The 24,729-nt window shown below is 39.9% G+C and overlaps 1 protein-coding gene across 5 annotated transcripts in view; it reads left to right on the top strand.

Annotated features, from left to right (window-relative positions):
• Positions 1-3,773: 3,773 nt before the first annotated feature.
• Positions 3,774-24,729, top strand: part of TAFA2 (TAFA chemokine like family member 2) — a 197,399-nt gene continuing 176,443 nt past the window's right edge. For 4 of the 5 annotated variants that reach the window (XR_003257985.2, XR_010388170.1, XR_003257981.2 and 1 more), the window contains exon 1: positions 3,774-4,920. The gene's annotated coding sequence lies outside the window, so the exon portion shown is untranslated. The remainder of the gene's footprint in view (positions 4,921-24,729) is intronic. The other variant, XM_026092371.2, reaches the window with a different exon arrangement.

Genomic DNA, 24,729 nt, shown 5'->3' with positions numbered 1-24,729 from the left:
CTGACCAATCTGATTGCCTTCTGCAATGAGATGACTGACTGTGGGAAGGGGAGAAGAATGGATGCTGTTTATCTTCGCTTTGGTGAGACTTTCAGCATGGTCTCCCATAATGTTCTTGTAGCTAAACTGGACAGATGTGGACTGGTTGGGTGGATTATAAGGTGGGTGAAAACGGGTTGAACTGCCAGGCTGAAAGGGCGGTGGTTAGTCACTAGTGGTATTCCTCAGGGCTCAGTACTGGAGTCACTACTGCTTAATGTCTTCACTAACGACCTGGATGACAGAGTGACACATCCTTCCAGCACATGACACCAAACTGGGGGGGGGGGGGGGGGGCGGTCAGTACACTGGGGAGCCTGCCTCTCAGAGGCATCGAAACAGGTCAGAGAAGCGGGCTGACAGAAACCACATGAAGTTCAACACAGACAAGTGCAAGTCCAGCACCTGGGACAGAATAGCAACAGTGCAAGCCTGGTGCTGAATATAGAAAGTATCTTTGCATAGAAATACCTGTGCAAGCTGGTGGACAAGTTGAACATAAGTCAGCAGTGTGCCCCAGCAGTGGTGAAGGCTAATGGCGTACTGAGATGTATTAGCTAGAGTGTACGCAGTAGGTCAGGAGAAGTGATTATTTCCCTCTATTAGACACTTGTGGTAAGGTATCTCTCGTACAGTGTCCAGTTTTGGGTCCTGATTTTCAGCTTTCTCACCTCTTAAATGAAGGCAACAAAGTTTTGTTGACAAATAGGCATTGAATATGTTCATGTATCTGGTTTTTTGATCCTGGAAAGTGACATTACTCTAACAGAAGCATTTATGTTAGCACAAGTGATCCATGTCATTTTATACTTCAGGAGAATGGTTGTAAATGGTAAAAAATCATCACAGTGTTTCTCTGTGTCACTTATGTGCTGGAGAAGAGGAAGACTGGCTATTTCTGTTATTTTTCTGCAATCAGCTTTTTCCATGTTACATGGAAGCTTTGAAAAATCAGTGATGACCTCAGTGTTCTAATTAAACACCTTATTTCCTTCCAAATCCAATAACCAGCATGATTTTAATAAATGCCTGTGGGAGACTTGTTTAATAACCCCAGAAAAACTTTGCTCCATTGCCATTTCACCTTCCATCAGCTTTTCAGGACACTTTCTGCTGGTTAGCTTTATTTTCACATGTGAATATTTGGATTGTATCATAGCTTTTAAAGAACTTTAAATTCGGTGTACCAGACTCTTGCTTGAGTGACATAAAAATATGAGTGTATACCTGTATATGCACATATATATATAGTAAAGCTGACTTTTATGGACTGATGTACTGTCCCAGCTATAGCGACACAGAGTATCAGGCTGGTAAGCACAAATAAATTACGGCAGCTGGCTTTTGAAGCCTGTGCTTCCTCTTCCCCAGCTTTAAGGGGTGGGGATAGAGGTATATTGTAGGACTTTGCACATCATGATCTAAGCTACTACAGGACTCTCTGTATGCCTGGTGAGAGCAGGTGCTATGGTCTGCGTCCCTGCTTATTTTAGTGTCTGAAGCTCAGCATTAAGAAGGATGGAAGACCCAAATAAAATCCTAATCTTTATGAACAAAATGAGAAACCAAGTTCCTAACACCTAAACTGAAGAACAGTGTTGTAACTGGAAGCTGCAGTAAGCAGTATCATGAGTGACAGAAAGGGCATCTCTTAGCAAAGAAAAAGGAGCAAAATTGTTGGTAGACAATTTTGAGCTCATCAGTTCTTAGAGACAAAACCTACATGAGTCTACCAAAATATAAATTTTCCTTTTCTCTGTTTAGCAGAGAATGTGCATGCCCCTGAGTAAAATCAGTGTAAAAGACAGACACTTAGTAGATCAACATAAATGCAAGTATTCCTTCTGAAACAGGTTTTTATTTTCCTGATTTTTACACTGTGCTGTTCAATTTGGAATGGAGTCAGTAGGAAAAAAAATTAAAGTTGTTCCAAATACTATACCTGTTGTGAGTGCCAATGCCAATTTTCATGTTTTATGTTTTTCTTTCAGCACTACAAAGGGATGAAAAGTAGGAAATAGTGACACTAACTCAAAAATGAGACAAACCGAAGAAAGAAAAAGAGAGCAGATGTAATAATTGTGTTTCATTACTGTCTCACGTGTTCTAATGCCACAGTATTCTGACTGTTCCAATCAGAAGCTTGTGTATATGATGAGTAGGGCAAAGACTGCCAATTCAATATTTCCAGAAAATGGCAAATATGTCATCTTGCTTGTATGTAGCTTGCACAAACACACCTTTGGAGATGAGTCAGGCTTACTAACCACCTGTAAAATCAGCTGCACTGTATAGATGCAATGGATCATTCTCATTCTTCCAGGAAGTGTTGACCCTACTTATCTATTGCTTTTCTACCATTTTTTCTTCTCTTGTTTGTAGCTGGCTTGTTTGTATTATTTTAACTAGGTTATAACAGTTCTGTGTCTTCCAATATGTTTGCCCAATTCCTGTACAGCTAGACAGCAATATAAAACTATTAAGCATCCTCTGGTCTCACAATATGCCATCAGTCTAATGAGTTAATATAGGCATATGTGCTCTTAGAGTTGTAAGGTGTTAATTATGTCTACACTGCCATAGCAGCTGTAATTTCATTTTAGACGAACTTTGGCTCCTTCTAACCCAGAAACAGTATCTGTAGTCCTACGGTGACCCAGGCAACAGTAAAGACTACCCATTCCCTTATGTGTTCAGGGTCCTTGGCCACTTTGTGTTGCCAGGGCAGGAGGATCCGACCCATGTGTATCCACGTTAGTTTGGGTCTACCTCTATGTACCAGCTTTCTTCCAATGGATGAGGTTAAGACCACATTTGTCTTTATAACCAACAGTCTTTCAATTGGCTACAGTCTGCACGTAGGTATGTATTACCACAGTGCTGGCTGTAACACTGTGCTGACCAGGTACCGGGTTACTTTCAGCATGCCCTTTCCATACCAGCCTCTCTGCATTCTGTCCCACAGCCGTGTCGCGGATGGTGCGGTAGCCAACATTAAGCTTTCTTCTTCTTCATTTTGCACTTTCTTTTTTGACTGTACCTTTAGGTTTGTATTTGTTTTGAAAAAAAAAGCCCCAAACATTCTATAGTTCTTTTTTAAAGTAGATAAAAATCAAGTAGGAGCACTCACATTTGGGGAAGTCTGTTGTTTGGCTTCCCTTTTCTATTTCTCAGAGTTGACCATCAAGTTCATATATGATGTGATGATTGCTAAGGACTCAACAGAAGCTGCTTTTCACAAAACTGACTATTACAGTGGCTGGTCCAGATTTTTTTTTTTTTTTAGAAGATAACAGATGATAGACTATATGAGTACTTCTTAATCCTGCATACATTTATTCCCATTTTAACCTAGGCGGAGACAGGAGTTTGAGGAGAAAAGTGAGAAGTTGACCCTCCCTGTATCTGTTTGATACTACTGCAATGAATGAGGGGACCTTCCAGCCTCCTATGACTCTCCTCTGCTCCACTTCTCCGCATCCCTTTTGGAACAGCCCAAAACACACAGGGAAAAAAAAAACAACATAGCAAGCTATGCTTTTATTTATCCTCGCACGCCAGCAGTTCTCCTTGATAATCGGCGGCAGCGGGCTGCGACCCCCCGCCGGGCCCAGACCCGCCGGGCCCGGGCCCCACGGCCGAGCCCCGCCGCCGTCGCGGGGAGCCGGAGGCGGCGGCCTGGCCGCCCCCGGGCCGGGCTCGGCGCCGCCGGAGCCGCCGTGAACGACTCCCTTCGCCCTCTGGAGGGAGACACAGGCCGGCTCTTGGCTTTCGGCGCCACCGCGTCCCTCTCGCTCCCGCCGCGGCCCCGGCCGCCCCTCTCGGGGGGCCGCGAGCGAGGCCGCCCCACCGCGCCGCCCCCAGCCCGCCGCCCCCTCGCTGCCGGCGCGGCGCGGCGCGGCGCGGCGCGGCGCGGCTCCCCCGCGGGGGACGGGGCCTCCCCGCCCGGGCAGCCCGCGGGCACGGCCGGGCCCCGGGGGGCGGCCGGGGGTTCCCCCCCTCCTCAAGCCACGTGTGCCGTCGCCGAAACTTCGCCGCCAGCCCCCGCCCCGCCGCTGGGGGGCCCGGAGACGGCGGCCCGGCCGCGGGGGGAGCTGCTGCCGGCGCCACGGGCCCAGCAGCAGCAGAGGCTGCCGGGGACCTGGTGCCTCGCCAACGGGTTTGGCACGGGAGGAGCGAGCGGCCGGACGGACAGCGCGGAGGCAGCGACCCCCGCCGCCTCGCCGGGACGCGCCCGCCCGCCGCCGGCCCCGCTCCCCGGGCGGCCCTTCCGCCGGCGCGGTGCGCGCAGGCTGCGCGCGGGGCCGCTGCTCCTGAAGGTGAATCTCTCACTCTCCAATTACTTTTCCCAAGAGGGAGAAGGAGGCACCAGGAGGGGGGAAGTCGTGCGGTGTCTGAAAGGCAAACCAATCAGAGATGCAATAACGGGGGGACTGCTGCAGGACGCGCCGGGCTTTCCTGCCCTTCCCTGCTGGCGAGGCTGAATCGGGGCCGCACTCAGCTGCCGGAGGGGCCAGGGCCACACCGGACTGCAGGACTTCCTCGCTCTCCTGGTTTCCGATAGCTAACCCGTACTTCTTCCTCTCCGAAAAGATTTTTTTTTTAATACTCTGAAATCGTGCACGAGAAACACATCAAGTCATCCCTCCCCTTCTCACTCGCTTCACCCCTCCTCTAGCAGCTCCTTGCCGGATCCCCGGCTGCTTTCCAGAGAGGAGGGGGCAGACGGGCACCCGCAGCCGCCGCCCGAGCCGCTCCATGCCCCGGGCGCCGGGGCAGCGCGGGGCTCTCGTCGGCGATGCAGGCGCGGTGAGGCCGGAGCTGCGCCCCGACGTGAGGCGGCGGATCGCTCGGCGCTTCCAGCGGGGAGCGGGGCTGCAGGTAGGTGAGCGGCGTGCCCCGGCGGGGTGAGTGTGGGTGTGCGAGTGTGCGGGCGTGCGCCGCGGGGGCGGGCGGTGCGCTCCGCGCCGGCTGCCGGAGAGCCCCGCGATGCCGCGGAGGGGCGGCGGGCGCTGCGCGCCTCCGGCTCCGGAAAGTTGCGGCGAGCCGGCCGTGAGCGGCTGCCTCTGGCTCCCGTCTGCGGCTCCGGCCGGGCTCCGGGCAGCCTGCTCCAGCCCTGCGCCGGGGGCTTGCGTGTCTTTCTTCCCCCCCCCCCCCTTTATTTTATTCTTTTTAATTAAAACACTCTTCAGCCTTTCTGCAGAGCTCTGTGTGTGTGTGGGGGGGCTAAGTGAGCCCACCGATTTTTCAGCCCAACTACTTGCATGGGAAGGGTGACGGCTAACTCCCAGCACCCCCGGGCGCTTGGGGTGTCCTCCGTTCTGGAGACCGGCCGCTCTGCTGGACGGCGGCGGGGACGGCTTTGGAGAGAGGGGTCGCTTTACCAGTCATTTTAAAAAGAGCTATAGAGAACTGACTCATGACTTCATTTATTTCTGCGTGTAATGCTCCCCAAATTGTGGTGTATACAGTTGGAAACATATCTTGTTTCTCTGTACTGCTTTCTTTTCCATTTTGGTGAACTCATTTACCTACTGAATATATTACGGGCTCTGTATTTCAGAGTGAAAAGGCTCTCCTTTTTTTTCTACCCCACTTACACCTTTGCAAGAGAGTTTTAAAATAACCTGCTTTGTTTGTGTGGAGCTGTAGGATCGGACACCAGTCTATCTATGCAAAGGGTAAAGAGCAATAGCTTTCACTGCCCTGTTCAGAGTTGTCATCTATGTCTCTACTGTAGGTTTCATTCTTACCAGAAGTTAAAATCATTGCTTGAAGTATCTTAAATTATATGTGTAGTTACAGTTGTGTCTTTCCAGCTTTTCCTTTGAGATTCTCAATTTTTTTAAACTGCTGAGCATGTCACTCACTGCTACCACCCACCCCCAGCAGAGACCGGTTCTGTGTTTAAAGAACCGTGCTTTGACTCCTGAAGAACCGTCAATTTTAATAATAAACAAACTCAACCCCTGTCCCTGAAAGCCCCATAAACATTCAGGGTCTTAGAGTCTTCTAACAGCACTGGATACATTTAAATTACTATTGACTAAATGATAATTGTTATCTGGTTTCTCTGTCTTACCAACTAGTTTCAGGCATCAGCATTCAGCCTGCTATGTATTTAACACTTTGAAGCTACTTTATGGACTGATCCAAATGATCTGATGCCAAATGACTGAAGCCAAATTGGCAAATTAAGATTCTTTTCTGAAGCATAGCATAAAAACTTAAAATATAGTAGTCCAGTACTACTAGGAATACATCTTAGTTGAAGTTGGGAAAGACCGTACTTCTGAGGCATTTTTATCACGAGTGGCGAAGGTTACATCTGTTAGACTTTTTTCACAGTAATTATGCAGTCATTTCATACTGATGCCTCTGAATTATTTTTAAGTGTTCAATGAACAGCAGTAAAGTAATTCATATAAATTTCATAATTGAAAATTTATTTATTTCAAAGAGCTGATGTTGCTGAGGCAATATTCCAAACTATGTATTTTGTGGCTTCATATAGTCCTAATTTCAAAAACTAGCATACTATTGCTATTATAATTCTAAGCTTGTTAAGTGCCATAATTTTAGTGGAAAGCGTTGCTCAATTAGTTGATAGTAGATCGGGGTTACTATTCACTGTTTCCATATGCTGTTTGAACATAAGGGGGATTTAAAAAATATGGTACTACTTGTAGATATGCTGGTGGTAGTGGGTGACTTTGAGATAAAATCTTGATTCCTGTCATACTGTTTTAATCAGAGAATGAGGACTAATCTGGCAGTGCCTTTTATCATATTGGGGTATCCTCTTTACCTGTCTCTTTCTATGAAGTCAGGGATCTCACCTTTCTTGTAGATACAGGTAATAAACCTGATAATTCTGGTAGAGAATGCATAAAAAACTGCTTTTGTGTGGAGGTAAATAGATGTGTGTACAGATGAATATTGGAGATTGTTTTAGTGGCAAGTTGCAAAGTGATGATTCATTGAATCCTGTTTCAATTTACTTAAAGCATAAAATACTTTACACGGAATTGCGGTGGTTGAAAAACATTTAGTAGCCAAGAAGTTTCATAATTTCATCACAGGTGATGACAGGCTTTTGATAAAGGACATCTTTACAATTGCAAACTGTATGTTTTCAGATGAGCAAAACAAAACATGGAATTTTTTCAGATCTGAGTATCTCCACTCTTGCATTTATTGCTGACTGTATTACTACTTACCAACCTGTGTAAAGCATAAATTGTGCATCAGAAAAATATGTTGCCTTAATTACGTTGTATGTTTTACTTACTATAAATACGTAATAGAAAAATGCTAACCAATTTTCACACTAAAAGAAACCACTGGCTTTGGAAGACAGAAAATCACATTACCTAATACTCATCTACACAAAAATGTAATCACCATCTTGAAAAATTATTCTGAATGATACAACTGTCATTGAGCAAGCAGTTGTATGCCCCTGTTTTAACTTCTGTGGTATTTTATTAGAAATGCTTCATTAAGTCACATTATTCTGCAGCTGTTTGTTCATTGAAAATTACAATAAAAATCAGGAATTTTATCCAGCAAAGCAATATTATTTCCTTTGTTAAAGACTGAAAGTTCAAACAGAAAAAAATCCTTTAGCATCACCATGCTAGGAACACTGAGCACATTCTATTTTTGTGATATATGGGTGGCATTTACTGATGCAATTCATCAATGCATTTATTAGTCAAACGTCATCAAACAAAGAAAATAAATGGAAGTAAACAAAGACTGTATGATGAAACAAAGGCCAAAGCAAGTGAAGACTCTACAAATCTAATTAATTAATGTTCAGTCTCATATTTACAGTCTATATTTAAACATCTCATTTAAATGATGTGTTTGTTGTCTTACTCGCATTGATTTTCTACTATAGCTCCAGATAATTCAGGTAGCAATAGCTTTTCATTCGCAAATGCATTTTCCATTTTCCTTTTGAAGCACAGAATTTTAAAACGATTGAGTCAGAAGTTGTGCTTGCGTGAATATAACAAAAAGGTCCTATGTCAGGAGAGCTGAATGCTAAACTCTCCCCATTCACCACCATTTTTATGTGTTAAGAGATACACTCAACTCATGTGGACTGTCATAGCTCCATTAAAGTGGCTGAAGCTCTGACATTTTTAACCAACTGGAGGTTTGCTCTGTTATCTTTAGGTCACTGAGTTCAAGTTTGGACTTAAAATGGATTTCACTTACTTTTTTAGGATGAGAAAACATTTACATAGTGAGCTTCACAGAATCCATTTTAGGTGCACATCTTCTCATTTGAAATACTTTTTAAAGACAGAGACCCACTGTTGGAACTATGCAGTTTATTTCAACAGAAAATTTGGCCCAGTTATTTAGTTTTGTAAGCCGTTAATATACACTTATGCTTAAGAACAGTCCTCCCCATATCTCAGTTCAGACTTATAAGACTCACCAGGCATGAGCCTTTAGGATGAATGTGGCGACCTTGACAATAATGTCATTCCTGTTCCCGGCAACAGTCTACAGAGCTATCTCATTTTGCTCTTGGTAGAACCTGGAAGGGGAGTGATTATTATGCTTTGATTCTTTATACACCCTTGCCAGCCACTCTTGCTCAGCATATATAGACAGTTATTTATCAAAAGAGAACACAAAATAATAATGTCTGTCTGATGTACTTTTTCATAATGCTACTGTGAAACAGCCACATTTTCAAGATAAACAATTGAAGGTATTTTTATGGAACTTCTTTCATGCAGCATTTTTTGAAAAACACTTTAGAGATAGAAGAGAGAAAATAATAATGAGATCAGGCTTTACAATAGTAGCTATGGCAGGACACTACATACTTAGAAAAACAGGAAGAAGTTACCCAAAAAAGCTTTCTTAGCTTTTTCTTCAATTCTGGTATGTCAAAATACTTATTTGCAGAATGCTTTGTAGCTGTAGCTATTGCTTGATGTAGCACTGGAAAATGCTTTATATAGATTTGATCCTTGGTCCTACTAGCAGGTTCTTTCATGAGTAAGCATTTGCAAAAGTAGCTCCCATATCTTTTGCAGTATAAAAGTAGTCTCTTATATAATTGCATGCATGAAAAGTGGGAAATTGGGTTAATCCCTTGTTTAAAGCTTATCAAACCTCATCATCTGTACTATGTTAATAGATGACATTTTCCAGTAGCCTCATTTCATATCTTCTTGTTGATGTTGTAATATTAAACTTGAACATGAGTCTCTTAACACCCGGACAGCGTTGTATATAGCTTCCTGTATTTTGAGCCCCCCTTCAACAATGCCAAGGGAAGGGCAATAATACAGGGCAGCACACAGATAAAAGCATGTAGAGCATTTTTAGGACTCGTTGAAGTTTGGTAATCTTCTATGCTTAAATCATGAATTGGAATTAGGACTACGTGAGGTGCTTTAGATTGCCAAACTTCTTAAGTTAACAAACGCACAAACACAGTGCAAAAACCCTATTCAGTTGTTTAAATAGCAAATTGATTTTGAAATGGAATTGTAATTATGAAATGTTTTTGAAATAGATACACAACCTTTTACTTTTGGGTGGACACCAGCCTCTCCCTGTGTGGAAGATTTCTTACCTCTGCTGCAGTATTAACATTGACTATTTGCAGATGAGGTACTGGACTAGTCGGACCACTGGCCTAATCCAATAAAGCAATTTCCTTCTTGAAATGCAAGGAGACGGTTTTGGAGTATTGTATGTTTTCACTGACTTATTAGAACCAAACTGCAACTGCCTAGTGTAATGTTTTTGCTTTTTTTTTTTTTTTTTTTTTTTTTTTCCATTTTAAAAGCATGATATAATACATTTTAAAAATAAATCTCTTAGTAATGTGCAGTCTCACACTAGCTCTTTTGGAGACAGGAACACAGACCTGACAAGTCTCTCACGTTCACAATGATACTTTCATATTGGATTTTGTCCTCACGCTCCCCCACTGTGGTTCCTGCATCACACGTATTTATCTGGCAGGGCACTGTGTCACACACTGATATGTGGCCCTCCACTCGTCTCTGACGTGGAAGGGGGGAGGCAATACAGTGCTGTTTGTGGATCACCAAATGGCTTTTCATGCTCAAAGGAGAGTCCGAGCATCTTTGTAGGAGAGGCTCTCCCTGGCTCCAGTCTCTCCCTGTGGCTCATCATGAGAAACTACATGTAAGAGAGAAGCTACCCCAGAGCATCCGATGTGCAGGCTCAAGCTAGGTGCCTTCTTCTGCCATGTGACCACACACAGGGGATCGTATACATTGGCAGAAATGCAAGTAAGGAGGTCTGTGAGCACTGGGTTAAAACTATGCGCTCTATTTCCCCTTTGAGCTGAGAGTTTTTGGGTGTTTGCTGCTGTGTAAGATATCTGTTTGGCCTTTGGAGTTCTAAGCTCAACTGTAATTCATAGTTAGGTGTTGTATCATTACACTTAATGACACTGTAAAGTACAGTAGAGTGGCTGGATGGCTCCGAGGATGGATAATGTTTTTCTGTGTCATTTCTATATAGGAAACCATTTGAAATTTGGATCTTTTCCAGTAAGGGACAAAAGTCAGTACCATCTGAAGCTTGTTTCATGGTTTATCTAAAATGAGTTAGTAGTCTCAGTTCAGTTCGTACTGTAGAGGTGTCTAAGTCATGAAAGTCACCACTAGCAAAAATTAGGATGTGCTCTTGCTATATGCACAGAGAGGCAAAAATAAAGGTCTGATCAAGCAAAGCACTTGAGCTGTCAGCACGTGGCTTCAATGGGACCAGTAATATTAATTATATGCTTAAAGACTTTTCTGGAACAAGCCTGGGTAAGTGTCGCCAGCTACACTTTTATGGCTTAGAGCGATCCATGTTGAAGGCTTGTGGGTGTGGTGCTGCTCAGAAGATTACATTTGTGTCTGTGCTCTATGTATAAATTCAAAACTTGAGTTTATTCTCGATGGATTGTCAGCCCTACTTCTTTTATAGATATTCAATCCCCTTACATTTAGAACAGAGACTATATATCAGTAGGTAATTTTCAGGAAGATGATACAAGTAGCTATCCTGAATTATATTAGAAACTGCAATTACAATCATGTTATTCTTCAATGTGATATTGCTAGTGTAGAACCTAGAGCAAAATATCACTTTATGAAGAAGTATATAAGTATTCCTGTAAGAAGTTACGTCATATTTAAAGCTTAATTGGAGAAAAAAGTTCTGTTTCAATACCATGACAGGAGAAGAATACCATCTCTGTACGGTTACCTGTGTTTATTTAGCTTTGAAAATTATTTATCTATGTATTGTAACAAATAAGCTGTGCTTAAATAAGATGGGAAGTTTTATCTTGAGGTCTGGTAAAAGCAGGAAATAAAGTGAGATAAGCTCTGGTTTCTAAGCTTACTGGAACCAAGACAGAAGAAATATTGTATTTGTATGCTAACATAACACGCTATAAATTCAGATACGATATTATCAGCCAATACGGTTAATGTTGCCTGACACTTCTCATTATATGATCCTGCTTTTTTCTGTTCAAGCTAGAATCATGAAGGATATTGCTTGCATAGGAATTAAGATAATATTTAAAATACACTACTTCCAAAGTGTTCAGACCTTCATAATCGAGGCATTGCACTGATAGTTATATAATGGATGTCCCCCTCCAAAACAAGAAATGGCCTTGAATATAGGGACTGGTTGAACTCCAGTCTTGGGAAATGCTTTTTTCATTTCCACACAGGTTCATTCTTCTTTATGGCAACACAGTTTTGATATTTTCTATTTATAGACATTATAATTTGACAGAAACATTTTTGGTGATTGTACTAGAGTTTTTTTCCTTACCACACAGATCGACTTGTCAAAAACTAACAAGAAAAGAATGTAACACTGTGTGACTTTCTTCCTCTTATAAGCTGCTTGTGCTTCATCTGCAAATCTGAGCCCACAGTACTTCAGACATCACTTCATGCTTTTAGATGACTGTAAGAGGCATTAACCTTCACAGTCCTGCAGGCTAATGTGGCACGTGTGCCTTGATCTAGTGGTGGCCATGCAAGTGCACAGCCACCTTCTCCCATTTCGATGATGCCTTCATGCTCTCCTGTCATTGCTGGGGGTCACTGCTTATGTGAAAATGTGCTGGAGGAAAGTCCGATTGTAGCTTGGACTTTTTGAACTTCTTTCTCTTTGAGGCTGTGATGTAATCTTTTGGGATTTTTTTTTACCAGTATAATAATTCCTAAATGTTTCAGAATTTCTTTAGAGTTGCTCTAATTTGTTGTGTCTATTATAAATACATAACTGACATCTGGTAAATACATACTTTAGGCTCTTAAAAAATGAAGTGTGCTTTTACAATCATATTCAGAGCAATTGATACATAACAGTTACTATGTTTTCTTATTATTAGAGAAATTATAAAATCACTTGTTATTCACCTATAGGAGTTCTAAATAAAACTCCTCTGTGAGAAAAGTGCTGACACAGCTATCACTATAATTGCATGAATACCCTAAGTCTCTTTAATATAGCACCTTGTTCCCATTGCCACTATAAAGATTAAACTCCTGATAATGACACTCATATTCTCCTCTTCCTCATCATACACCAACCACTCATAATCTAATTTTGTCTCCTCTAGCTCTCCTTGCCCTTCCTTTTCTTCTCACTGTTTAAGTTCACCTCATCTGCATCGGTGTCATATGATCTTTCCGAATGTCAAGTAAATGCAGTCTGCAGTCAGCATTACCAAACTGCTTTCCTGCCAAAAAACTCTTTTCATATGCCATGACCCATCATCTCACAGTTAGCTGCAAGTCATTCTGATTCCCAAATTTACAGTATATTTTCTATTTAATGAGCTATTAAACATTATGCACTTTTAAACTTCATCTTTTCTGACTAACTGCATTCCTCCTGATAATTATAGCTTTAGAAAGAAACAATTAATTTGAAACCAATTCTGCAATAGAAGTGACATTATTTGGATAGCGTTCCTCCATTCCGTACTCTAGGGATTGTCTCATTAGAATATATATATATTTAGAAACTCTGAAGATCATTATGTCAGTCCAATAGCCACCATGTTGTCATCAATAATATAGACAAGACTACTGCATATGCTATTTTAACAGCATACCAAATCAAAATCCAAAATGGATGGATAATTTTTTTTGTTTTGAACAAGTTAAAAAAATCAGTTTATGTTCTTCCCCCACCCCTGGAGAACATTTTGAGTAACACTTAATTTAAACATAGACATAAGTAATATTCTGTATGTTTTGTATAGATGCGGTCATTTTGGCATTGGTATGTAATTTTCATGTATTTTTTCATGAATGCTAATATTCAATTTATTACAATAATATTACAAATTAAGTAGTTATCTAAAAAAAAATTGCAAAAATTGCAGATAACTCAGTAACAGCAAGTGAATTCGGTTTTCATAGCTGATAGCTTAGATTACACCAGTGTATGTATTCAATCAATAATATCTACTGGCCGGGGCTATACAATTCTGTTTCTATCATTGTGGTAAATTATATCTAGTTGATGGATACAAACTAAATGCCGTAAATGTATATGCATTCTGTTGATAACATAGCTCGTGGTAAATCCCCCAAACTCTTCCATGAAATCCAATCTTTTTTTTCCTTTTGTCTACTGCTTAAAGTTTGCACTTTGACAGAATGTAGAAATGATTAATATAGCGAAACTTTGTCCATGACCCTGTCACAGCAGCAGGTGGAAATGCATGTTCTGAAGGTCTTCATCTTTCAGCTTTGAACCCGATAATCAAGCCATAGTGAAAGTAGCCTCTAATTGACTTACTTTCTTTGTTGCATATCACTGTTTGTGCCTGGTTCTCACAGTCGCTTTATAGGAACAATATTGAAAATGTTATAAGGGGTAAATTTCCTTTCTTTGAATCAATACCTGTTAAATGCTGAAGTAAAATGAGTGCAATGCACATATGAGGAAAAAAGTGTTGGTTTTCTAGCTACCTAATATTCTTGTCGCCTCCATAGCTCAGGGATATGATATGTTTCATCGGATACTGTAAGTTCAAAACTTATCTGTGCGTTAGACTGCTTTGCACTTCCTTTTGAGCACATAGTTAAGGTGGAAGTGGCACTTCCCTTGTTTCTCTTGGAGCTGGAACTTTTTAGCTCAACGCCATTTAAGTTGGGGTGCGATCTTTCTGCTTTCTTGGCCTCTGTCGCCTGAAATAAAATGTTTCTCACTAGTCAGTGAATAAGCCGATTCAAAGCAGCATTTTTAAAGCAAACTATTATTTATTTCCCAAAACATGTTAGCCATTAAACAAAGAGATAAAACAAAATGTCTGTGTGTACCCAATCCTACCGAAACTCTGCTATTTGATGGGAAAAAGAAGCTATCATTTCACCCACAGCTATCTGGAGCTGCATATTTCAGTCCGTCTGTGCATTTCTCAGTATTTTAACTCAAGTAATTGTTGGCAATTCATGGGCTCCTTCCTGCAGAGACAGTTTGTAGCTGTCCAGTGCTTTTAATTTCTGTATATATTTTGGTCTTGTCAGAAGATCTGTATAATTTTTATCTGGCACCTGGAAAGAGGATCTTTCTGGAAAATGGCCCACCTATTGTTACTTTAAAGTTATTGTCTCTCCACAGATATATCTATTCTTTGTTTTTTTCCAGCTTGCACTTCCACTTGCCTATAAAATATGGTATAACAGTCCTAAAAAAGTTATGAACTACTTGTATATAGCATTTATATAATTAATGTCTATCAGCCTTACATTATCGACAGAAACCTAGAGACAAGTGTGCATAGTTTTGCTCTATACACATTTGCATTCCAGATTCAGCAGTGGACTATGGAGCTCATGTCGTAGTAATGACAGAATGGAAGGATTTATAAAGATGCATATTTCTTTGTTATACCATTTTCTGGGTTGTTGTTTGCTGGGTAACTACATTTTCACAATTGGTCTTTGCTACAGGACAAGTCAGGCTTTCCACAAGAGTTTCAAGTTTTAGATTATTGGTAGTTTTGGAGGCAGAATCAATGTTGGAGCACAGTAGATAATGATACATTGGCTCCTGCAGTGTAATTATTTTTAATAGATATTATTATTTTTAAATCCTTGTTCACTCTTGTCTTTTCTTGCCTCTAATGTCAGGAGTATTCTTGAACTGATATCCATGTAACTGTCCATGGCATGAAAAGTCTGTCATTGAAGTCCACTGGAAAAGGAAATAGCATAATGGATGACCTTTTTCTTTGTTTTATTTTTAACAAGAGTTGCTAAGGTTCTCCAGTGACTATGGTCTTGGTAAACACCTTTAGTTTTTATCCAGTAGGTGTCTTTGGAGAAGGACAATGGGAGTTGCCCTGTTAAGGAACTTTTGTAAGGGCTGGAGCCCAGAGAACCAGGGGGAACAGACTCTCACAGAAGAAGGAGATGAGAATGTGAGACAGTGAGAAAATACTGCTTCATATCTGGCCAAATGTTTTGTCATACTCTTTCTGTTGTTAGTGGTAAGCAACTTTTCCCATAACACTGCTATGGGAAGGCTTACATAACACTGACTCTGACAGATATTGAACAATCATTCCCATTTGGGAGGAAAGAAACCTTTACACTTTTTTCCCCCTATTTTTAGTTTGTGTTCTTTTTGCATTTATTGAAGCTGTTTCATTTGTATTTACCAGAAATCTCAAACCATACACTGTAGAAAGACAAGTCTGCCTCTGACTTTTCTGTGGAAGCCTGATTTTTCAAGGCTTTTTCATTCTTAACTATTGTAAATACTTTCTAACATTGAAGAAGACAAGGCCATAATTGGGAAAGATGAGAATGCTGAAGAGATCATGCATGTCCTTCCTTTTTTAATTTAAACAATCTTTGATATAGGCTTCTGTCCAAGAAACTCTTTCTTTGAAAAATGAAACTGAATCTATTGTTCCATTAGATTTTTTTTTGATTGTGATTGGATGAAAGAGCATCCTTGATCAGTAACTATATGCCAATAATTAAGAACTTTTATATGCTTGTAAACATATGTTTCTGCAAAAACTGGACTTCTAAGGTGAATGTCCTTCACCACAGTGAATAGTAATGCTAAATTACTTTGGTACTGGTGTAATAATAGAACAGAAATTCTGTTCTTCTCTTTCCAGGCTTACCAGCACAATAATTTATAGTAGCAATTTTCTGTAGTTCTGATTTACCAGTTAATTTTTTAATGAACTTATCATGATTTTGGAACTAAGTCCATTTTTGTCTCTTTACTGTGTGAGTGTGAATTTCCTCATAACTTTGAATGGTTTCAGCCTCTATGCCTTTCTCTCTTTGGGCATAGCCATTGTTTTGCCATTCCCTAGTATGTACTGACCTTCACCACTGGGCTTACTCAGCAAGTCTAACTAACTGGCCTGAAAGCAGTGCTGTATAAAACAACCAGAAAAATTTTAAAGCCAAAGTTATTTTTAATGCTAATATTAGGAATTAAGTATAGCAATATAAAATGGATCTAAGAATGGGAGTTCTTTTTTCTGTCTAACTCTTCAAGCTATCTCTTCCTGTGGGTAGCTCAGGTGGGCTTGGGCTCTGCTGTTGATCTGAGCAAGTATCTGCCCAAGATAGAGTAGTTTTCGGGAGAAAGTTAAATGGCTTCACCAAGAGACACTACAAACAGGACAGAGATGCAGCTAATTTTGTAACTGCTCGCAGTCCTGTCTTTAATGTTGTTAAAATATCCCTTTGTGGTTAACTCCATGTGCTCAGTTTCTCTGCTAGCCTTCAGTACTGTGAAGCTTTCAGACTGAGTACCAAATAGCTCTTCTTTAATTTTGGTCTCTGAGGTGATGAAAGAAGTTTAAAACCTGCTCAGATGGCCTAAATCTGTCAGAGAAAAGGGAGTGGAGCCTTTCACACAAGCATTGCAGATACTCTGCAAATTCACTCTATGACTCTAACACAATAAAAGCTATTTGGGTGGCTGATTTCATTGAAAAGGTGAAGGCGGAGCTACCTTTCAGCATTTCCAACACTAATAAAACTTGTAGTTGGCATTTACCTTTTTACTGATACTAGCAAGTATGGAAACTGTAGAACAATACAATTGTGTTTTACCATCATCTTGTTTTATTTGATTGGCCTGAAAATCTTTTTTCCAGTGATTAAAATTTATGATTTGAAGTGATACAGCTGGGTGTAGCAGTAGTCTTGTAGTATTGTGGTTCTTGCCTGTCCAAAAGTATGATAGCAATTTTATTTTTTGAAGCTTTTCTTTTTAATCTTGAAGCCTCTGCTCTAAAGCATATTAAATCCCCCAGTATTTTGAGAACAGTAATAATGGTGTATCATCAAATAAAATTCCTGAGCCAGCATAAAGAATCTGAAAAGAAAGTCTTTCTAGACATCTCCCTCTTTCTTCAAAAAAACAAGCTACATAGGACTAAAAGTAAATATGCCTTTAGTTGTAATTCAGTCATTTTATTGTTAGATAATGAATCTTTACGAACATACATTCAAAGATACAGTGTGCTAATTTAATGTTTATAGAAACTTCTTCAGAGACTTAAGTGATATGCAAAGGATATAAAAACTTAGTGTTTCTCGCTTTGTTGATGCTTTCTGATGTTTTATGGAACAGGCCAATGCTGCTTGTTTTCTGGTATTGGAAATTCGGTCACAGTTTACCAAAGAGGACCTCAGAGGCAGCTTGAGATTGACACCTAAAACAGATGTCTGTCTGTAACTGTCTACATGTGAGCTAGATGCTTTAAGGTCATAGTCAGCGGAGATCTAGGGTAGAATTCAGCTGCCTCAGATCATTTTAGACACTGAAGTATCTTGTCTGGCCTCCAAGTGCTACCCCAGGTGGGTGCAGAATCCTATATGCCACGCACCATATCTGCCAGTCCCTTGCCCGGGGGCATATTGGAGGGTGCTAGATGGTTATATTTAGGCATCTGAGTCCTGTCCCTGTCAATAGACTTGTAGAGTGATTCTGCTTGCCTTAAGACAGGCACCTACTTTGGATCAACTGTATTTCAAATCACGGCAAGTTAGGAAAGTTGAATAACTTGCCCAAACTTGTGATGTAACCAATAGTAGCAAGCATATTAAATGTGCCGAAGTATCTAAGATATCTGCACGGGACTTACAGTTCTGTATCAGATCTATGACATGAGACTCATAGGCATGTCAGATGGCACCAGACGACCATGTTAAGTCAACTGAATCGAGTACTTATATTTTGAATCGAGTACTTATATTTAGATGCCTAAATTTAGGTCTCTTGATCTTGAATTGAGTCCTGTCTCAAGACCCACTAGATAACAGGAAGAATTATAATATCATACAGAACAATTATGAAATTAATTAAGCTTGGGGACATTTTCCGCTCAACTTTAGTTTCAGCTCTTTGTATGGGTGTTATTTAGTGATGTAATCTATTGCAAAATCCAAACCAGGTCAGAAAATATCTCTGCTCCCAATTCAAAGGCTGGATCTTCAGCTGACTGAAAAAGCTCACAAGAAAGTTATGAGCCTGTTGGCAAAACTGAGTAAGCTAGATTTTATGTTCCTGGTAATTCTAAGAGAAATAAATAATCAGAAAATAATTTTGTTTAAAGTAGTTCTGGAAAGGTTGATTTCAGCTTTCACTTTAAATCATAAAGGGCATGATATTAACTAAATTTTATTTCTCAGATCACCTTTTGTTCCTGAAAGCATCACCTAGAAGGAGAGTTCACTTCAGCACAAGCATTTGTTGGACTATGGTGTAATATGGGGAGAGGCAACAAAGAGCTTCCATGTAAATTAATGGATTTATACTGAATCAGTGTACAAATCTTGTTTCAGAGCAATAGACCAAATGCACAAGCATAAGAGAGGTAAATTCTATATTCATTATTTTTGTGACAGTGGCATTTACCATATCCAGTCAGGATCACAACCTTATTGGGTGAGGTACTATACAAAGATGAAGCAAAAGATTTTGCTGTCCTTTATTTTGGTTCAGTTGCAGGACTGACATTTGCAAGAGGATCTTTCAGTCCTTGGCCCTTACCTTAGCTATCTGCCTCTGGGTCTATAGCTGTAAATCAGAACATCTTCCTAGCTGGGGCAATGATCCATTTGCCTTGATATATAAGAGTGAGAAATACATTTTTTCTAATGTGTACTAATGTTTTATCAAAGCAAACAATGGGAATGTTATAAAGATTTCCTTTGTGGTTTTGATTTTCCTAGGAGTGATTTGACTGTGATTCATTAAGCTTCTTTAGTGATTAGCCTTGGCTGCTATGTAGAATTTAGGTCTCCTGGCATCAGCCCCCAAACTCCCACTGTCCTCAGTGGAGCTGGATAGAATCAGTCTGCAGAACCAGAATGTGAAAGAAAAATACAGAAAACAAAACAAAGCAACTCATCTACTCCATTGTCTAACGGGAAGAAGTAATATAAGAAGTGCATCTTCTTTAGTACTCCTTAGATTATTAAAAGCTTTACCAGAGAATTACAGAGGATTTTAAATGTACTAAGTGGTTTTGCTTATCATTTGTCTTATGAAGTGATTCTTACTGTAGGAAAAATTATTTGCTACAGCAATAGTTGAAGTTACTGAGGTAAACAAAATACTAAACAAAAAGTCCCAACCCTGACGTGATTGGGCAGTATGCCCTGTCTCCTCATCCCTTATCCCTCTCTTTGTTTCTTCCCCAGAATTCTTCTCTTCACTCCTCAATATCATCAAAATAGTTTTTCACTGTATTTTAATTTGCTGAAGGTCTTCAAGTATCCTTACTATTTTTGGACTGTTAAGGAACTGCCTTGATCCTCCCTGCACCTCTGTGTGAGCAGGCGATGTTGCAGGACTCTTCTGTTAGCAGAGCATCGATATGTGACTAACTGGAGACTAAACACCCAATGAGTATTCAGTAATGCAGTTTTCTAAATTTCTAATTGATGGCAAAACACACGAAAACATTAATTACGGTTGGAAAGTTTCTACATACCGTTTTGTGAAGAGTTCTTTTAACTTTAATTACAACAAATGATGTAAATAACCAAAGATATAATATTTGAAAAAAGTTTCTAATGCCACATGTGACACAGACAGAAAATATTTTATGGCAGGTCTAATTGTAAGCTCCTGCAGGAGAAAAATATTTTAAAATTCCTAGTACATTATCTATGATAATTTACAATAACTGTTGGAGGTTTCATAACTAATGACCTAATCTGTCTTTAAATGTTAGAGTGCATAGATATACTTAGATTGATGGATACGGTTTAAAACCCTAGGGCCTGTCTATGATAGAAAGAATTAGTGTCAGCAATTTGTACAGCTGAACTGATGCTGAACACTATTTAGGTAGAAATGAATGAAGGATGAACTTTGTTCAGCCCTAGTTCAGAATAACCATTAAGTATCTGACCAGGGTTTCTGACCAAGCCATGAGCCTGCATATGCCTGGAATGACCATGAACAGTGAGAAGACAGCTTTCAAACAAGACATCTGATGCACAGCAATAAGGCGATGCTACATCTGCTTTGGGCCATCTTCTGTCTGAGTTTATACAAAGGCATTTCACAGAAATGAGTACAAAATGCTGCCCCACAGTATTTGTACAAAGTGGAAGAAGTGTGATGAGCCCTTTTCAGTCTGCTCTACGAGCCACCCTTTGATGAGGTGCAGGTACTCGAAGGTTGTAACACAGCGTGGGCTGGAGGGCACAGTTCACATGCTGTACACATGCATAGGTACCTGCTGCAAACAACCAGAGACTTTGAAACAAACCAGAAAATAAAAATGATTTTTCTGCTTTTTGATTATCTACATAATGGCTTCTGTAGGACCTACATTAATCAGGATACATATATACTGTATTCATAGTAAGTATCTGTCAGTTGTAAAGTTCCTTCTCCATATTAAACAGATTTTGCTATTAACTTGGATTTACTATTTCCACTAAATTTGAGGCATTAACTTTGTAGCTTTTGGCAGTTTTTATTTCAATAGCTACATAGATGTATTTATAATCAGTTGCCATTTTGTAATAAAAAGGAGGGAGATGACAGAAGTGTGGAAGCTGTTCTGAATTGTTCCCCCTTTCTTTTGCTCAAAAACTTTCCCAAATGAGTTAATTAGCACCATTTTCCAGAAGAGATTTTGCTACTCTTACTTCTGGTTAAAGTTACATTTCTCTTTCATATCAATATAGAAGAGAACCTTAGAAAAACTGTCACTATAATCTTGAATTTCATCATATTTCCAGTCTAAACCTAGACCAGGAAGTTTGCTTTCTGGGGAACTCATTTGGTTATTTTTACCATGTCCAGATAACCTGTTTATGCTGAGCTACATCAGCAGTACTGCTCAGTGTGAATGGGAATGAAACTTCAACATGGGGAGGCAACAGTTTTTCCATTGGGTGGTGTAGATGTCTTTCTCAGAGCCAGTGAGCCTATTCTCTCCTCCTACCCCCCCACTGAAAGCATTTTTTTTGGACAACAGGACTGCATTTTCAGCTAACACAGGCCCACAGTAGCTGATGTTAGAGATTCTAAGTCCTTCCAGTCCTTCTAAGCTTCTGTTGATCTCAGTTATAATTTGCAGTTCTGCAACTCCAAGTGGAAACTTTCTGCAAACACAAATTAAGATGGCAGCATGCATAACGTGACTTATTGTCATTTGTGCATGGAAAAAAAATACTTGCATACAATGAGGACCCATATGCTGAAAAAAATCTCTGTATTTAAATCAAATTCCCCTAATTAAATCAGATATAAACTACTTGTAACTTTGTATGCCTTGAGGAGCCCTGATTCAGATCTTTATGAAACCCTTCTCAAAGAAGCCAGGTCAAAGTTTTAAAAAATTACTTGAGATAGAGCTGACTCCAAAGTAAGTCAGGAAGTGGAGAGGAACCTTAATAAGCTTTGTATTCAAGTAAGCTACTGAAAGAAGCTGATCCCTGTTCCCCCCAAATTTTCTCCCAAATAATGTGTTTACATACTTTTCCTATAATAATAATTGCAGTGGCTTTTATTTCCGAAACCTGCTGCAAAACATTCCCAAGAGAAAGTAGTTTGCTGATTGAAAGTAGTTTGTTGTGAGCTGAATTTCTTTTTTTCCCCTTGCTTTCTCTAACATTTAATTGAAAATTTTGGCTTAAAGCCAGATGTGATTTAGAACATTTTTGGTCTCAGTCACTGAACAAGCTGTTGTAAGAGCTGCATCTTCATTGCACAGAAGATAAGTTGGCATTTCTAGTTCAGGTTATTTATTTCAGTGATTCTAGCTGGTACGCAGTACAGGTGGCAAGAAGGACCTTGGCCTTTGAGCTGTAGTTTAGAAAGTTTAGTTCTTAATTCAGTCCCCTGTTAGCCAAGAGATGCTGTCACATCAATGGAGGCTCATCCAAGGTTAGAATCACTGTGGACTTTGGGTGGTTGGGAGAACCGTTGCAGCCTTAGATACAAAGATGCAGTTCTTTAGTTCAAGAATTGACATTCCATGCATTTTTAGCTGTGACATTCACTGTTTCAGTCCCTGGTGAGACAGTCTTGAAGTAATAATCACATTAGCTAATCCCAACAGAATTTGAATCACTTTTTCTAATCTGGACAAAGCTATAATGACAGCTGCATGCTGTTCTGAAGATCAAATCTGAGCTTTCTGTGGGGAATTCTGATTGGTCCATAAATACGCCTAAACTTGGGTTGCAGGGGCAGAAAAATTTCAGCTGATCAAACTTGCATATTTTCCTGTAGTTTGGGACTAATAGAATTTGGCCATCGATATGTGATGACTAGTTCATAATTATACAATGGGAAGTAATACTTTTATGACCTTGCCTATAATTCTTGAAAATATAATGTTTGCACATCACAATTTTGGGGAGCAATTTTAAAAATCATGGAAAAGAAGAGTTTGAATGTGGATAGCCATAGATATCTATGATGACTTGGAGAATTTGTACTGACCTGTTTTAATTTTAAAAGCAAATGTATCTCTTTTAACAAGTCTTGCCTCAGTTACACATTTTGTTTCATTTCATGACATTGCTGTACTGTTGATGTTTCCATTTATATGAAATTCACCGTCTGCTGTCTGGGAACCTATCAGACCAGGCACAGTAGAGCGTTATTGAGCCTTAATAATCGCTCATGCAAACTGGAGCACCTTGTGCTGTAGGAAGATTGGATGAATCCTTTTTTTTTTTTTTTTTTTGAGCACTAGTCTGAAAGACTGAAATTTCACCAGAAGCAGAACAGAGAAGTCAGGAATGAAACTTCTTCTTTGACAAGGGACCAATGAAGGTCAAGGGAACATAAACCCTATGAGAGACAGTGTCCTCCGTTTGGCAGAAGACTCTTGGGGAAAGGACTTGAAACTGAATAAATACCCCTTACTGATGAATAACACAGTGCTGTATGCAGGTCATGAATATTGTGCTCTATCTGAAGCACAGAGTAACTGCTTTCAGATCTCTGCACAGTCAGTTAAAACTACCTACTTCTGTTATGATGTGTCCTTCAAAGGACTACCCAAGAGACAATGTCCTTGAGACTGGAGTTCTGAGGAGAAAGGGTGACCCCATATTATCAGAAAGTGTTTAGTAATAAACATAGGGGCCAAGCAGTCGAACTGAGGCATCTCGAAAGGCGATGGAAAGCTAGATGGAAGACTGTGACAACATTGAAAATACCCATGCTTATTTGAGCACTTAGCCTGGATACCTGCCTGAGTATGCTCTAATTACATGCAGTTTTTTTCATCCATAGCTCAAGACTTGTTTTTAGAATAAAATTTGTCCTCAAATGGTTAACTTGAAATAGAAAAGAACATTAAACTTGCCTTTCTTTTTTTGACCTTTCCTGCTTTATACATCTCAGCATAATGTTGTTTACAATGTAAATATATTTAAGTATTTTAGGAACAAGAAGCAAGATCTCAAGTTCTGGAAGGAGTTGAAAAATGAAGTAAAACTTTTGGCTGCCCTTCAAAACCTTCAAATCCACAAAATCTTAGATCAATGAGCTTAGCTCATCTAGAGACTTCTAAAAGAAAGTGCTGTGTGTACAGATCCATGGCCTAAGCATAGATGTGCTTTGAACCATGCTTGTGAAAAATGGATCAAATACTAGATTTCATGATCTGCTTTCTTTGATTGCCTGGAATATAAGACTGTTCATAACAATTTTGTTTTGTTTATGTTTTCAAAAATAAATTAGATTTTGGCTATGATTACAGGATATTATTTGAATTGTGATTTTTTGGTAATGCCCTTGAGGAAGTGTTAGTATGTAACTTTTTTCCATGTTTGGATATTCTGAGCATTTCTAAATGTAACTGTCGAAGGAAAAGTAACATGCTAATACAAATGACCTATAATAAGTTACTACTGATTAGAATTTTTTCTTACTTACTGCTGTGGTTCACCTGCTTCGGTTGTTACAGAAGGGGAAAAGAGTCAGCTTCTCTTTTGAATGCTCTTGAGGTATTTATTTACAATTTAGCATCTATCCAGAGTTATTTGGGGTGTGGGAGAAGTGATTTCAAAACTGATGGATGGCATTTGTGTGTGAAGCCAAACAAATGATAGAGTCCCTTTCACCATCACATTGAGAAATCATTGAGAACTGTTACAAGGGCAAAATGGCAGAAATACAGCT

This window comes from Dromaius novaehollandiae, chromosome 1 (assembly GCF_036370855.1).
Source record: "Dromaius novaehollandiae isolate bDroNov1 chromosome 1, bDroNov1.hap1, whole genome shotgun sequence".
Taxonomy (NCBI): Eukaryota; Metazoa; Chordata; class Aves; order Casuariiformes; family Dromaiidae; genus Dromaius; species Dromaius novaehollandiae.
The sequence above is the reverse complement of the archived record's forward strand: the minus strand, read 5'-3'. Positions and strand labels throughout refer to the sequence as shown.